This window comes from Solanum pennellii, chromosome 8 (assembly GCF_001406875.1).
Source record: "Solanum pennellii chromosome 8, SPENNV200".
Lineage (NCBI taxonomy): Eukaryota > Viridiplantae > Streptophyta > Magnoliopsida > Solanales > Solanaceae > Solanum > Solanum pennellii.
Window position 1 is genome coordinate 539,722 of NC_028644.1, and position 15,049 is coordinate 554,770.

The window sequence follows — 15,049 nt, forward strand, 5'->3', positions numbered from 1 at the left end:
ATTGGTATTCGTCAGGTGTAGGACTAGGACCATAAGCCAAAAAAATACCAGAATCCCTCATCATCCACTTGCAATAGTAATCTTTGAGAAGTTGACCATGATTTGAGCAAATGCCACCACGTTGATTAAAAACATCAAAAGTATTATGCTTTAAACCCCATGAAAAGTAACAATAAAAAAGAGTAGTGCCCCAAAAATTCATATGGAATTTGAAATGATATAGATCACCCGGTTTAAGTGTTTGAATTCCAAGATCATCGTCTTTAGATTTACAATGAATGTTGAGTAAAGATGTATTCCGAGGAAGATCACTCGTAAAACGTTGATAAATTGTTGGATTTAAACGAATGGGAGAATTTGTTAGTGGCTTAGCATTGATGTTGATGAGTGATAACAAAAATAATAAAAGTAGAATTTTTAAGTAGGAGTAAAAATCCATTTTGAGAGACATTGTGTTGCATAATGCAAATGAAGTTGATTGCATTATTTATAAAATATTGATACAATAATTGATTCAACCAATATGTAAATTTGTTTGACTTTGTATTTGTATCTGGATTCTTCTGAAAATTGAGTCAATTACTAGAATTAACTTTTATCATTTAAAAGGAGTTTTATTTTTTTTAAAGATTAAATAAAAACTATTCATTGAGTCAAACCTCTTTATTTAAAATGAAGCAATCATCATTTATTATATATAATATAAAATGTGGTTGGTGAAAGATTCTGCTATATATTAATTCAAATTCTTCACCTGATGACTTTAGATTTGTCTCTCTTTAATTGAAAATATTACGAATATATAATATATTACTTAAATTTATGTTATACTTGTTGCCCATCCTTTTTCTTTTTTCTTTTCTACTCAAGAAACACGAACATGCACATTCTCTTTATTTAGCATTTGGGAGAAATTTGTATTTTTTTATGTAACATGAGATTGAATATTTTTCGTTTAAGTGCTAATGATATTTATTTTGTCTTAATTGATATAATACATTTTTTTTATTCGAAACAAATGCTTTATAACATATAATTCCGTCTCACTATTATCTTAATTTAAAAAATTAAGATTTTAATTTTTTATAGACTAGAAATAGTCATGAATGAGTAATGAAACTTAGGTGTTGGTCCTTTCACCTTATTGCAAATATTAATTCAATTATGGATGAGGCTAATGGTAAATAAATAAATAAATTGGTAATTTAATATAAAGGTGCCTAGTGCCCACCCAAGTCGTATGGTGGAAAGAAAATATAATTTTGGACATTGCTAAAAAATGTATATATAGTAAAGAAAAAGATTATGTCCAAAAAAGATAAAAGAAATCAACCTGTGGAGATTGATTTTTATAATAATAATAATAATAATAATAATAATAATTTTGAAGAGAACTACAAACAATAACATAATAATTAATATTAATGCTAATACAAAAAATCTTATAATAAATCAAGAAATATCACTAATTTATTGTGAATCTAGAATTTTTAAAATACAATGGGAGTATGGTTAAAGAAAGTAAAAAAAATGTTGACCAAGTTATTGGTATTTCTCCGATATATTAAAAATAATTGTCTAATTTAAAAAATCAAACGATAATTTATTTTATGTGTCTATTATATCTTTACTATTAAATATTAACACATTTTTAAAGCATTAAATTTAATAAAATAAAAAAATAATATAATTATATTACTCCTATTATTTATTATTTCTTAAGATACTTTTACTTATCATATTTTGACTAGATTCACTCACTTAAAAAAACAATTAATGATATAAGACTTTTACCAAATCATCCTTTATTAAATGATATTGATATTTATCTCCCCACAATTTATTTTATGGTAATAATATGGTATAGGGGTCTATACTCATTCTGATTGCAAAATTAAGTGATTTATTTAATTACTGAAATAGTAAGAGATTTTTTATAACATTTGAGCAAAATTGAGTAATTTTTATATCACAAATTAATTTAGTTATTTTGTATAATTAAAAAATTAGTGATCATTTATGAAATTGACCGGTCAAAATATTAGTCAAAAATGACATTTTCTTAATAATTAGATTAAGATCAATAGAGTTGAATAATCCAAATTTAAGTCAATGCTTCAATGTAAAATATTTCTCTCTATATATTATCTTTATAATAAAGTGAAAGAAACCAATTTCATTTTTTTCTCTCTTGAAATGGCTTATTATCCTTACACCAAAGTTCAACTTTTATTGCTCATTTCATTTATCATCAATGTTATGATGATGGCAAATGCTTCTAGTTTTGAACCAAATGTTACTAAAAGTTTTGAACCAAAAGTTACTGAAATTTTTATCAGTAACCTCCCAGAAGATACTAAGCCGGTTAAAATTCATTGTAAATCTAATGATGACGATCTAGGAGTTCAGGTGATTCACACGAATGAAATATATAATTTCTCATTTCATGTGAGTTTTTGGGGCGATACTCATTTTTATTGTGCTTTTTCATGGGGTTTGGTTGATAATACTTTTGATGTTTATTTTAAAAATAAGAGCCCTTGTAAATTAAAGTTTCCTTTGAAAGATATTTATTGTACTTGGTTGATGAAGGATTCTGGTTTTTATCTATCTCGTACTAAAAATCCCAATCCTTCACCAGGTGACTTTAGATTTGTCTATCCTTGGTTATAAACATTACAAATATTAATATATATATATATAATATATTCTCTCTATTTTGCATTTTCGGGAGAAATTTATATTGTTATTTAATGTGAGATTGATGATTTTGAATTAATGTTTTAATTGATACAATCCTCGTTTTATCCTGTATAAACATATAGATGCATCACGTAAAATGCATTTTGTATTGGCTTAGTGTAAACACTCGATATGAATAAGTTCTATCCTATTTTAATTTTGTTTTAATTGGTGTGATACATTTTTCTTTTAATTAGAGTCAAATGCTTTATAACATATATACTTGCATCGATCCCACTTTCTTATCTAAATTGTGAATATTTAGATTTTAATTTGAGATTAGAAATGGTCATGAAATAAGTAATGAAACTTTGGAGTCACTCTTTCCACCAAATATTAATTCAGTTATGTATAATTTAATTAATGTGAATTTAGAATTTTTAAAATAAAATAAATGTAAAGGAAAAAAAAAAGGGCATTAATTGTTATTAGGGGTGTAGATGATCGGGTTGGTTCGGTTTTTTCAAATATCAAATCAAACCATTTGTGTCGGGTTTTTTAATCTATAAACCAAATCAAATCAATAAAACTTGGGGTTTTCAACTTCGGGTTTTTCAGGTTTCTTCGGGATTTTCGGGTTTTTTCGGATTTTTTTCGATAATGTATTCATACAAACATATAATTTACTTGTATTTCAAATATTTATTTAGTCCTATCAAAATGAAACTATCTAAGTTATTTCTCAATAAAATAACAAAAAATATGATATAATTAATGACCCAAAAATATCAAAAATAATAATAAAATCGCGTAAAACAAATATTGCAAATTAATAAGTCATAATGAAATTGATCATAATTTAAAATACTAAATCGTGCTAAAATAAGTTTAGTAAGTATTAGTTACATGACTAAATATTAAAAGAAAGTAAAATTAAATCATATGTTTTAATTGTCTAAATCTATGCAAAACTAAAAAACAAATATTCAATATTATTGTCATTCTTAGTGTTGAATTGAATTTCTTTTTGCATTAGTATTAATTTGATTTTTATTTACACTTTATTATAATTACCAACATGTATAAACTATAATCTTATTAGATCATTAAGAATTCTAACTTCCAAACATGAAATAATTATATTAAAAGAAAAAAACTATGAAAAAGTATAAAAGATATTTAAAAAATATATCTAAGTAAGTATTTTTAGGTATAAAATAAAATTTTTAAAATTATAAATATAATGTCGGGTTGGTTTTTTTAGTTGAAACTAAACCAACCCAAATATAGTCAGTTTTTTTTTCCAACATCAAACCAAGTCAAACCAAATCACTAATCAGTTTTTTTTTCCGATTTAACTCAATTTGCAGTTTGATTCGACTTTCGATTCAATTTTATACACCCTAATTGTTATCAAGTTATTTGGTCAACAATTATGTTTTTAACACTACATATTTAAGAATAGTAAAAATCAAGCTTAAAAGTCCACGTTAAATAATTACAAAATCAGATTAATTTAATATGTTAGTTTAATTACTCAATACTTCAATGTTAAATCTCTTTGTATATATATATAGTGAAGAAATCAACTTCATGTTCACTCATAAAATGGCTTATTATCCTTACATCATAGTCCAATTTTCATTTTTATTTCATTTGTCATCAACATCATGGTGATGACAAATGCTTCGAGTTTAAATCCATCCGTTACTGAACGTTTTATTAGTGCCTTCTCATAAAATACTCGTCTATTCAATATTCATTGTCAATCTAGAGATACGATCTTGGAGTACACACTCTTAATCCAGGTGACGAATATAATTTCTCATTTTTCATGAGAATTTTTGGGGCAATACTCATTTTTATTGTAGGCTTACATGGGATCAAATGTATACTCAATTTGATGTTTATTTATAAACGTTAAGAGTCCTTGTAGATTTCATAAGTTTTTTAAGACTGATATTTATATTAATTGGTTGGTAAATTCTTCTGCTATATATTTTTCTAGTATGAAAAATCCTTCACCTAGTGAATTAGATTTGTCTATACTTGGTTGTAAAAATATTAAGGATTTATTACATTTAAATTTCAATGTCTTTATAAATTAAAAGTACTTTTTGTTATACTTTTATCTTTATCTTTTTTTTTTCTAGTTAAGAAAGATGTAATTAATAATTTACGATAAATTTAAAAGTGTTTTTAATATTTCTCTACCTGATATGAGGTAAAGTTGATTGACTTTTTTTTTTTGTTTCAAAAAGATTTGTTATGATTTTTGGACAATTTATTTTTGATATAAAAATACTTTAATTAATGACTTCTCTATGAAATTAATTGTTGTGTTAGAATTTTTTTTTGTGGACTTTGATGCCATAAAACAAAATTAAGTGACCATAAAATCAAACCCAAAATGGTCAAGAAAGTAGTCTATTTTAAAATAACAAAATCAAATTAATGTATTCTTGTTAGTTTAGCATTAAATTACTCATTCTTTTTTTTCCCTTTATAAATTAAAAAAACTCATGAAGTGAAGAAATCAACTTTATTTTTACTCTTAAAATGGCTTTATTACCCTTACACCAAAGTTCAATTTTTATTACTAATCTCATTTTTCATCAACATTTTCATGGTGACAAATGCTTCATTTGTCAATCCAGCAATTCCTGAATTTTGTAAGAGTAACCTCCCTATGCATTCTCCTCTACTCGTTGTCAATCCAAAGACGATGATCTTGGAATACACACACTTAAACTGGATCATAAAAATTTGATTTCTCCTTCCATGAGAATTTCTTGGGCACTACTCATTTTTATTCTAGATTCGATTGAGGTCAAAATTATACTGATTTTGATGTCTATATATAAAGAGCTCTTGTAAATATAAAGGGCAAAGTGAAATATGTATAACAAAGTATTATGCATCATCAACATTAAATTGGCCTCAGTTGAATTTGATTCTAAGTCGTTTGTTTGGAAATAAGTTATATCGGAATAAATTATTTCATCATGTGTATAGATAGGGAAACTTATCCATCACTAAGTATAAATGGTGAGATAAATAATTTTTAGAACGGTTTAATACTTCCAACTAAGCATATGATAAAACAATCCTACATTTTATCTCTAAAATTATTATACCTAATACCTCATACCAAATGACTACAAGATTGATAAAGTCCTTTTTGATATTCTCTTAATTAATTGTGGTTGTAATAAATATTTAGCTAATAATTCAGCTATATATTTTAAATTATTTCAAATAGATTTTCTGATATTCTTTATATACCTCTCTACGATATCCCATCTTTACTTTCTTAATAACTCAAACTCCACGAACAAAGATTAAACAAATTCAACAATCTCAATATAATATGAGAGATATGAGTAATATTACTCATGCATTGAAATATAGTCTCTCCATACTTTATGGCCTAATATCTAAACTATTCAAATTCAAACCTCTATTAATTAAATACAAATATATAAGACCAAAGTATCACAAATGTAAAAACTATCAATATTCAATTTTGAATGAATATTACAAAAGGGTCAAGAAAGTGGTCAACTTTAATAACTAAATAAGATTTAATGTAATTTTTTTTCAGCATTGAAATTACTCTCTATAAAGTGAGGAAGCCAACTTTATTTTTTACTTTGAAAATGGCTAATTACCCTAACACCAAAGTTCAACTTTCATCACTTATTTTCTTTGTCATCAATGTTGTTATGATGGCAAATGCTTCTTTTTACAATCCAGTTATTAATGAAATTTTTGTCAATAATATCACTCGAAGTACTCCTCCGCTCAATGTTCATTGTTTATCTAGAGATGATGATATTGGAGTACGTACACTTGAACCTGGTGACAAATTTGATTTCTCATTTCATGAGAATTTCTTGAGCACCACTCATTTTTATTGCATGGTAAAGTGGGGTCGAAATTCTTCTACTTTTGATGTTTATTATAAAAAAAAAAGTCTTTGTTACTATAAATTTTTTAAGTTGACAGATCTTTATTGTACTTGGTTGGTGGAGGATTATGCTATATATCTTGCAAAGGTTAAGAATCCTTCACCTAAAGACTTTGTATTTGCCTATACTTGGTAGATGGATCATCCTCTTGTATCTCAAATCAATTTTATTAGAGATCTATTACAAATCAATTTCAATGTCTCTATAAATTATAAGTAATTTTTGTTATACATGTTTCTCTTGTCAAGAAAGACATGTTCGTTTGTGATAAAGTTAATTAATGTGAGATTGATAAATTTGGGCAAATTATCGAAATCACATACTTCTAAGGCAAGATTACAATCTATTTCTTAAAAGTTTATAATTATAGAAATCTCTCAAACATATACAATAATATAAGCGCTGATATATTAAAAAGAGGGTCGAATACATTAATGGCCAACTTTCCTAGGTATCATGAAGTCACTAAATATTTTTGGTTACTAAAGTTCGATTGACTTTTTTTGTTTCACAAAGATTTGCTTAGTGTTGTTTTTTAAGAAAAAGTTCATGATTCTTTTGGAATATTATCAGTAAATTATAAATTTCTGACTTACATTTCAAATATATAGTCCAAGACTAACTTTACCAATCTTTAACCTAAAACTTAATTTAATATATAATAATATACATCCAATATTCAATAACACACAAAATTTCATATGTTATTTTTATGAAAATATTTTAAAATTAGATATACAATATGATATACTCAATATAAAGTATTATACAAAATTACAAGAGATATTAATACACTCATATACAATAATTTAGAATCTTCTATACTATTATATAAAAATCTGATATCATCTTTTTCTTGAATCCAAACACCAAATTCATCCCAGAATATCTCAAGAACCACAACAAATCATCCACTTATAATAAAGCTTATTTGCATGAATTTAATTGTCAAACATTTGAGACTTAGAACTTTAGCAATAATTGAACACCAATCCTTTGTTGGATTTATGAATATGAAAAAAAAATAGAAAAAAAATATTGTTAGCAATAGTGGAGTTACAATATTAAAGTAAGGGGAAAATAATGTTTTTGGTAAGTCGATTGCGATGAAGATCGAGGATCTGCTTAAAATTAGAAGATTCATATTGATAAAATATAGGAGAGATATTGGGTAGATAAGTAAGCAGAGTTTACCAATTAGTGACATGTTTTAAAGTCGCGCAGCCCTAAGCCCCGAGCAGATAATATCATTGACAGGTTGAACCGTTACAAATAGTATCATACTTCTATTATTAAAAAAAAAGAGAATTAATTTTGCATAAATATTACAGAAAATCATCATAAGAAAGCAAAAAAAGACATTATATGTATGATACTCATGCAAAGTTGACGGACTTTTCTTGTTTCAAATAAATTTGCTTAGTGACTTTTTGTGATTCTTAGACAAAATTAAAGTATGTGTTTTTACTATATAAAATAGTTTAACCATTTTTTTGTGACACTTAAAGAAAAATTAATTAATTTTTGTGTCAAAGAAAATAATGCATGACTTTGATGCAATAAAACAAAAAATTATGAATGATCATGAAATTAACCCAAAAAGGTCAAGGAAGTAGTCAATTTTATTTAATAACAAAAGTCTGATTAATTAATATCTTGTTAGTTTAGCATTACAACACTTATCCAAATTAATTTCATACTTCAATGCCAACTATATATATCATCTTTATAAGGTGAAAAAAAAACCAGATTTTTTTTTTATTCTCAAAATGGCTTATTATCCTTATACCAAAGTTCAACTTTCATTACTAATTTCATTTGTCATCAACATTGTGATGATGACACATGCTGTGGATTTCAATCCAATAATTACTGAAACTTTTATCAATGGTCTACCAGATAATACTGTTCTACTCGATGTTACTTGTAAATCTAAAGATGACGATCTTGGAGTTCACACACTTAAAGTGGATGAAAGATTTGATTTCTCATTCCATCAGAATTTCTTGGGCAATACTCATTTTGTTTGTAACTTTACATGGGGTCCAAAACATAATGATTTTGATGTTTTTTATAAAGGTAAAAGCCCTTGTAGATTTACGTTTATCAAGTCTGATATCTATTGTTATTGGTTGATGAAGGATTCTGGTATATATTTTGCTCGTACTAAAAGTCCAAATCCTAACCCTAGTAACTTTAGATTTGTCTATCCATGGTTGTAAACGATAAGAGTTTAATAAATTTTTAAGTCTTAAATTTCAATACCTTCATAAACTATAAGTCTTGTATTACTAGTTATATTTGTGCCTCATTTTCTATTAGTATTCGAAGAAAAAATTTGTATTATTATTTAATGTGATCAATTTGAGATTGATGAATTGGTTTTCACCTTATTGCAAATATTAATAGGTGAAAAGACCAATTTTATTTTTGAAAGATTAAATGATAGAAAAATGGTGGATTAATATCAAGGTGGCTAAGCAAGTGGTTTGGTCAACAATTTCATTTTGAACACTACGAAAAAACAGTTAAAATTATTGTTGTCCAAAATAATATTGGGAAAAACAAAATCAATTTCTTGATATCTTTTACAATATCTTTAAAAAAAAAAGAATCGACATTAGAAGTCGGTTATGTCCATGAAAGGAAAAAAGATTTTGAAGAGTATAAAATCACATACAAATTAAATTAGAGAAGAAAAATAATGGGATAATTCAATGAGTTTCGACTAAGTCTGGTCAGAAGCGGCTCAAGCGTATTAGTGGTCTAAAGCAAAAATCAAACAGGGCCTTAAATTTAAATTGTTAATAACTTTTATATAATTTATTTCTTCTAGTTTTCACGTCATAATATAATTAAATTATTTTTCATAAGATATAGTACTCAAAATATATCAATTTTCTTTTAATAATCCCTTCATTTTTCATAAAATGTTTATTTTTTTTAGAAGTAGTATTCAATATTTGATAAAAAATAATAATAGGTTATAACCTATTATTATAAAAAAAAAATAAGGCCCCTTAAATTTGAGGACCTAAGGCACATGTCTTTTTTTTTAACACTGTCAAGCCACCCCTGTTATTGGAATAGAAGCAGAGAGAGTTTAATTTTTCACTATGATTAAGAAGAAATAATGTAGACTAAGTAGGTATAATATGCATCAATAAAATGATACACATATATGGACTGTTCAAAATCAAATCGAAATCGGTAAAAAAGTTATTGATTTATAGTATTGGATTATTGGGTTAGCGATTTTAATAAAGGTTTTTTTTGTTATCGGGTTATCAGTTTTTAACGGTTTGAAGTTTTTTTCTGAACAAGTTAACCGATAACTCGATGGTAAATTAAATAATTATATTTATACCATTTTGTATATAAATTTCTCGACTTTGAGTTTGATTTCCTACTTTCATTTTTGGTTGTCTCAAACACTTTATTATCTACAATGTAAAAGTATTTGCTTTTGAGAAAGATGTAACTTGTTAACTCATGTGCATGGTCTATTTGATTTGTCACCTTGTTTCTAAGTGATTTTCAATGCTTATTCTTTTGTCTCAAATCTTAACGGTTGACTATCAAAACTATAAATCAATTACTGATAAGTCAATATTTTAATAGCTCTATAACGATTTAGCATCTCTACAAACAGATAACCAATAAGCCAACCCGATAAACTTCAAAAGCGAAGCACCCCTACGTATATATAAAATTTATCGGCTATTATTTTTATGGTGACTATTTAGGTTAATTTCTCAATTTTTCAATCGGTTATAACCTTTTCAATCCACTATATTGTTTTGTTTTTTTAGGAAAAATTACAACTCAATATTTTTTATCCACTAATATACAAAATGTATACACAATATATTGATAACGTATACTTTAAAATAAATATACTAGCTAGTCAAAGTGTAGCATTAGATTATACTTATCTTTGTGTATGGTTGGAAGGAGCAAATTAACTCAACCTTCGAAAGGATCCAAAATGAATTCAATGGCAAAGAAAATTATCATCTTATAAATTGTCAAATTTGTTCTCTTGTGAAATATTATAATTTCTCAAAATGGCTTATTATCCTTACACCAAAATTCAGTTTTTGTTACTTATTTTATCACTCATCAACATGATGCAAATAACAAATGCCTTCGTTTTAAGTCCAAAAGTCATCCTTACTTTTAGGAGTGACCTCCCAAAACATTCAAATTTGCTCAAAGTTCACTGTCAATCTAAAGATGATGATATCGGAGTTCGTACACTTAATCCAGGCGACCAATTTAGTTTCTCATTTCGTATGAATATCTTTGGAACCACTCTTTTTCATTGTAACTTAGTATGGGGTTTAAAGCATAATCATTTTGAAGTCTTTAATCAAAAAAGATCCTATTGTAGTGGTCGTAAGCTTTTCAAGAATATCTATTGCACGTGGTTGATGAAGGATTCTGGTATTTACTTAGCTCTTGGGCCTAATCCTTCACCTAGCGACTTTCATTTTCTCTATCCTTGGTTGTAAAAAAACAAAAGATGTATTACATTTCTTTTTAATTACATCTTTATATATAAGAAGTAATTTATTTTTATAGTATACTTGTTTCCCATGTAAAATCAAGTTATGGGTCTTAATTAATCGCGTTTTAAAAGCTAACTCAAAGAAGTAAAGTTGCTCAAATCTTATAAAATAAATTCAAGATTTCCTTCGTTCATCGATATGGACATTCTAATCATTACCCCCACACAAAGTAAAAGAAATGAACAAAATTTATCGAGATTAAATGAGTCTCCATGAAAAGCTAACACGGAAAACCTTATTCTTGCGAAGGAGAAATGATTTTCTAATTCTTTCCAAAATAAATTGTACTTTTATATTATTTTTTTTTTTATAAAAATCTTAATTTTTACACAATTATGAGCATAGGAAAATAGAGTTATTCTGCATTAGATGATGGCTATGGTTAGTAACACCCTCTACATTTCCAAAGAATATTTAGATTGTGAATAAAAAGAATTCATCCGCTTTGTATTTTAGGAAAAATTACAAATCAATATTTTTGGTCCTCTAATATACAAAATGTATGCAAAATGTATTGATGATATATACTTTCTAATAAATATACATATAAGATATATACATATACATTCAAAGTGTATATATAGTATATACTTTGATCACATTGATAAACTAGACGATGATGAGTATATTTACATAAGTTTCCCTTTTTTTAATTTAATAGGAGTTGAAATTTTGTTTGTTTTTTTTTTTATCCCAATAAGTTTTGTTTTACGATTGCTTGTTGGGCCAAGGTTGATTTTGAAAATCTCAAATTTGGGCCAATATCAAAGAAGGCTTGAACTTCTGATTTCAATTTTAATTAGGGAAATTTTTTAAAATGTCAATATTTTAGCATTTAAGAGGATTCATTAGCAACAATTTCAATATTTATAAAAATGTCATTTTAGTTTGTTATGTATCTTATTTATGTTTTTATTATTTATTTTTATTTAAAGAAATATAATTATTTAATAACAAAAAGGAGATAATTAAGGGGGGAATATTTCAAAAAAATGCAAGCATCCTTAATTTTCTCATCAGTTACATTTTCAAATAAAATTTAAATTTTGTTTTTTTTCTCCAGAATTTTTACCTTTTTAAAATTATATTCATTCCACAATATATTCTATTTATATTTATTATAGTTTTTTATTAGTTTGTATTCATTCCAATAGGTATGCCGAATTTATCGATATAGTCATTTAAGAAATATATTTGTATTTTCATATATTTTTTCCCTATATAGTTATTATTTTCTTCAAAAATCCTGTATGCATTCATTTCAATATGTATTTTATTTGTATTTCTATTTATTCTAGTTTTTATTTAGAATTTTGTATAATAATATATAAAATACAAAAAATTAGTATGATGAAAAAGTGAATGAAATATAAAATTGAAAGAAATATTTGAATACTTGGTGTACTCATTCTTAAATAAAATACATAACTAGTTGACATACCTTTAGAATAAATACAAATTAGAAAAAAATGTCAAATTCAGTTGACATACCTTTATTAGTTTGTATTCATTCCAATATGTATGTCAAATAAAATGTAGCTATTTAAGAAATACATTTGTATTCGTATATACTTTTCACTGTGTATTTATTTTTCTTTTCAAAATCTTGTTTCCTTTTCTAAGTCGTATTCATTCCAATATGTCTATTATTTGTATTTGTATTCAAGTACAAATAAACTAATAGAAAGTTGTTCTTCTTATAAATAAAATACATAACTAGTTGACATACATTTGGATGAATACAAATTAGGGACAAATACAAGATTCATAAACCATGCAACATGAAATTTTTAATAAATACAAATATTGATAGTATACATAATGATTTGAATACAAATTAAGAAAGCATACCAAATACTAAAAAAGAACTATAAATACAAAATAAACTAATAGAAAATTGTTCGACAACTATCCGATCTTCGTCGTCTTTTTCAAGATCCTCACGAGTAGACAAAGATTCTACATTTGCGTTTTGAATTTGAGGAAGGTTTTGCACACCAATGAGTCTTGTAAATGTTCTTACCCTCTTTCTTCCCTCATTTTAGCAGCGGATCATATATTATACACTATTTGTTAAGTAATAAATAAATTAAAGGATGAAAAATCACCAGAAATTGGTTGATTAAGATGAATACCTCTAGTAAGCCTCTTGGATTCAGCCATTGAAGAGTAAATCATAACGGAAATTGAAAAATACAAACAACATTTTTTTAAGATTTAAACAAAAATAAAATTAGAAAAGAAATCTGAAAATAGGATAAAAATTAGAGATACCTTAATCAAAGGGATTCTTGTTGATTCAATTTTGGATTAAAAAAACAACCAAAATATATGGCAAAAAAATATTTGCAACTTGAATGTTGGAGGAAAATCAGAAAAGATAACTATGAGAGAGAAAAAAATTAAATGGGAGAGAGAATTAATAATTTGAAAAGATAAATATGAGAGAGAATGATTTTTTATTTTTAAAAAAAAGATATATAGAATTAATTGAAAAAAAGAGATAAAATAGGAAGAAAATTGGGACACATAAATTTTTTAAAATAATGACATTTTTGACATTATTGCTAATATTTATAAAGTATGGATATTTTTACTAAATATGTTATTTATTTTGACTAGTTTACTAATTTTTTCCTTTTAAGGTTATGAACAATGAAAAAATGGCCTTATTGTCTTATTATTGTAGGAAAATAGTTCTTATACTTGTGTATAATTAAAAAAAAAATTGGGGGGAGGGCGGTTGCAAATTTATGAATTATTTTTTGATGTTGTGTTTGATGTCTGACATTATTTTTATTTTTTTAATACATTTTTTATGGATGTTTGGTATTTATACTAAGACGTTAATAAGTCAAATTTATGATACGTAAAATTGAGGAAAATTACATTTTAATGATTTTTTTCCATGCTCAAGATTTAAATATGAAATCCATAGTAAAAAATAGAGAAATTATATTCATTTCATAATTTATATCAAAAGTTTTTTATATTTTAGAATTTGTATTCGAGAAACCTCTAGTCAAAAAATATAAAAATCATATTCATCCAAAAAATTTATCATTAATTTTATATATCTAATATATGAATTCAAAATTTCTAGATACTCTTCAAAGAAGTATATTATTTTTTATAAGTAACCTCCAAAAATCTTTACTGAAATTGAACTAATATTGTAGAACCCCAATTGAAGTTAAACGTGTTTTATAATTTTTATTGAAATTAAATATATTTTATAAAGTCCCATAAAATTTGTATGCATATACTCATGGAGAAGCACCTGATCCCATTAAACTCTTCATTGGCTACCAAATAGGTAACATAAATTTAGTTGTTAAGCAATCACATTAATAACCTCATGAATCAAGTATTTTAAAAATAATTTCTACATTTTAATATATTTGAATCATCAAATTAATTATTAAAAAAACACTCTAACTTCTCAACTCCTCTATAGCCACATTAGATCTCTAATTGACTTTAATTGAGTCAAATTGAACACTGAGCATGTTTAGAATTAATTAATGTTTAGTGATAAATTGAAAATTATTGAATATTAATTATTAATTAAATTAATAAGCATGGTTAGCTACGGTGGCATTTGTTGGCTTTGACTCATCTCCAATAATAATTTACTAACTTATTTGTTGTTTATTGGCAACTTATATAATAATAATAATTATAATAATATAATTATTATTATTTTGTTTTATTATACTATGTTCTAGAAGTGTATAAGTGGCTTTTTTTATTAAATTAAAAGTTTGACCTTAAGGTTCTTTAGTATGCATTTTTAATCAATATATTTTAAGCTACCCCCCCCCC